The following is a 3,697-nucleotide window of genomic DNA, read 5'->3' as shown; positions in this document are numbered from 1 at the left end:
CTGCAGCGATGATCCTGCTGCACGGAGCCTGGCTGGCAGGAGAGTGCCACTCCAGCTGTCAAGGCTCCAGCTTCAGGCAGTGCATGCTGCTGCCGCTTGTGCCATTTCACTTTTTTTTCCATGGGTTTTTTGACCCCTGGATATCCAGGGGTCAAAAAAACCCTCCATGCTGCTCCCTTGCAGCATGGAGAACAACTGACCATACGGTATGTGGCACCGCAGATGTATCTGCGGCACCGCATACCACATGGCCACGCTTGTCTGGACGCGGCCCAAGTGACTAGAGGGATGACACCTATGACTGTTTGCAGGATTGTGAACTTATTGTGTATATATTTACTTAATAAAGCAAAGTCATGTTGCATCTGTATTAAAAAGGGGGATTTACTTGAGTTTATTACATTGGCTTATAAGTTGTCTAAATGTCTATTAATGAGGAAAACACTAATTATGAGAGGCTTAGTCTTTCTTTTGTATTTGGATGCAAAGTAAATGTAAAAAAATTAAGATATTGGTTTATTAAGTGAAAAAATAGATTGCTATAATGTTAAGATTTGTGTTTTATGCTTCAAAGCACCAGGGAACTCAGAGCTAAGGTTCCCATAGCAACCTTTATTGCCCTCTTGCCTGCATGCGCCAGCACTAGCATAGGTTTTGGAAAATTAGTAGATCACAGCTTTTGGAACATCAGATCATAACATGCCTGGCTGCCTCCATGTTCTCTGAATCCTAACAGTATCAAATTAATACCTACATGTGGACTAACCCAATTTTTAGAGAAGGAAGTATAACTTGCAACACAAATCAAACTGAGAAGTGCTGTAATAGCTGTTTTATCTCATAAAGAATGGCTGAAATTATTTCAAATAAAACAATGAAGTTTGTATAGGCACTCTAAAGAACTCTTGCCAAATTTTGGCCCGATGCCACTTAATACAGTCATATGAAAGAATTCCCCTACAAATAATTTTTAACGAAGAAATGCTGACATTTATTGAATTCTAGAATCATAGAAAAGTAGGGCTGGAAGGGAGCTCCAGAGGTCGAGTCCAACCCCATGCTCAAGACAAAATCATCCCTATCCCAATTGTCCCATCCAAGTGCTTGTTTAACCCATTCCTCAAACTATACAATCAAGCTGGTTACAAAACTTAAAATATATTGCACAAAGACACCAAAAGCACCACAACCTGCTGCAGGTACAGTAAGGGAGGGAATGGCAGCGGTATCCTGCTGTTGTAAAGTCTGTTAAAAATTCATTTGAGAGACCTAAGGAAGAAGGCCATCCCCTCATGCCCTGCTACAGAGGAAGGCAAAACCCCTCACTGTCCATACCAGTTTGACCAGGGGGTTAAATTCCTTTATTATCCCAAATGTGCCAATCAGAGAGACAAGGCCCTCTAACCAGGAACCTCCCGGTTTTAGTCACAGCAGGAACAGTGGCATACCTCAGTCAAAATCCCCAGCCTTGGCTGCAGCTAACATCCAATGCTTCCAAGGAATGCAAAAATCCCCAAGCACCTGTAGCAACAGGAAGGGGGAAAAATCCTTCTTGGTTGCATGTGGCAGCCAGCAAAGCCCAGAAGCATGGGAAAAACTAAACACACTCAATTCTGCTCTGCAACCTGGGGACAACAAGCATAACTCCAACAGTGTACCCTATTTCTGGACAGCCAGCACTCTCCTTTCTGTATCCCCTCCAAAAACGTATCCCAGCTCCTTTAACCTTCTTTCATAAACCAGTTGTGGAGCTCTGCTTCATCCTCCTGCTGCTGAATACGGTGCTCTCCAATATCTACCTGTTTCAGGCAGGATTGCTCTTCTCATTAGCCCCAGCAATCCCTCTTGTTCTTACAGAGCACACCAGGAATAGATCATCCCTGACCAATGTTTATCCAACATTTTCTTGAAAACCTCCAATATAGGAGATTCTACAACTTCTCTAGGCAGTTTATTCCACTGCCTCACTGTTCTAGCAGTGAAGAAGGGTTTTTTTTTTCCTGATATCCAATTTATACCTACAAATTGAACAGGACCTAATTCAACAAGCTACAGTATGCTAGATTTTGGTTTTTTTCCGAGTATGCTCCCTTCACTAATTTTCTAAAGCCACATTCTGATCATCAGGAAAAATGGAAAAGCTTTCTAACTATGAGGACAGTTAAGTATTGGCACAAGCGACCTAGAGAAGTTGTGGAATCTCTATCCCTGGAAATTTTCAAGAGTAGGTTTGACAGACACTTGACTGGGATGTTAGTCAGGGCTGATCCTGTCTTGAGCACGGGCCTGGATTATGTGACCTAACGAGCTCCCATCCAGCCCTACATTCCTATGAACCTACAAGCAGGGAAAATTTGCAGGAGACAATTGCAAAGAAAGGTAGCCAAGGAATAGGAGAAATGTGATATTTTGAAATTTCCCTTTATTTTAGCAACATGTTCTGGATTTCAAGACACTTTTGATCATAATTATATTGTAAACCAAGGGGAAAACCTTCCTTTCTTTCCTCTCAGTGGAGGGGAGAACCAAAACAGTGGAACTTATCCAGGACATAGTAGGAGTGCTAGTTTCAGAACATGCTTTCCTTTCACTTGTCAGATCTTTTCTCCAGTTCATGTTAATTGCACATTACATTTTTTGAAACAGGGTCCAGGAGCCATGCTGGTGCAAATTAATGACAACTGGATTAGTATGATAGTTCACTGCTTTCTCCACTACTCATGGATAATTCACCCCAGCAGACACAAGGGACCACCCATGCAGATTCAGCTACAGGATTTAGGCCTGAATGTTTATATAAATGAACTAAAATGGCTGGTAAGCCAAAACCAGTGGTCAAAAGAACAGCTGGGGCTCTGGAAATAGGAAAGGGAAGAAAGAGTGCAAAATCCAGGAAATTCACACATGAGTAACTAAGTTCAAGGGCATTAGGTCCACATTAATGAAACAACCTATATATTATCTGCTAATATGTGCCAGTCCTTCATGAATAATATCAAGCAAAGTTAAACACATGCTTCTTTATTCAGCCCAGAGGTGTTTCTGCTACTGGGGCTGTACCAGGTTGTACTTAAAGTGTGGGACTCATTGCCACCAGATGTTGTGGACGCTGACAGTTTGGTCAGGTTCAAAAAGGGACTGGAGTGGAGGAAAGGGGCATCTGTAACTATGGAGCAGGGGAGGTCGCAGCACGGCCTCTGAATCAGAGCTTCCAAGACCCTAAATCAGCAGTTCCCAACCTGTGTTACACGTACCACCAGGGGTACACAGACAACCTCCCAGTGGTACGTTAACAGATGTATTATAATTACTTTATATGACAACAGTTGGCTGGTGGTACTTAAGGTCATGAACGACATGTGCCCCTGGAGGCTGGGGGGGCACGGCGACCACCCACAGGCGGCGGTGGCAGCGGCAGGGGCTAGCTCCTGCAGGCGGCTCTGGCGGTGTCAGCAGCAGGGACGTGGTGGTGGTGGCAAGCGGGAAGCTCCTGCAGGCAGTTGTGGCGGTGCTGGCAGCAGGCTGAGCAGGGAGTTCCCACAGGCGGTGGTGGTGGTGTCAGCGGTGGGGACACAGCAGTGGCGAGCAGGGAGCTCCCACAGGCTGCAGTGGCGGTGGCCAGGTGGGGGGTGAGTGGACCCCCTGCAGTGTTGGCAGTGTCCAGTGGCAATCAGCACCTGCCCACAGACGCTGCCAG

Source organism: Gavialis gangeticus, unplaced genomic scaffold (assembly GCF_001723915.1).
Source record: "Gavialis gangeticus isolate Ggan-Ray unplaced genomic scaffold, GavGan_comp1, whole genome shotgun sequence".
Classification (NCBI taxonomy): Eukaryota; Metazoa; Chordata; order Crocodylia; family Gavialidae; genus Gavialis; species Gavialis gangeticus.
This window is presented reverse-complemented; position numbering follows the sequence as displayed.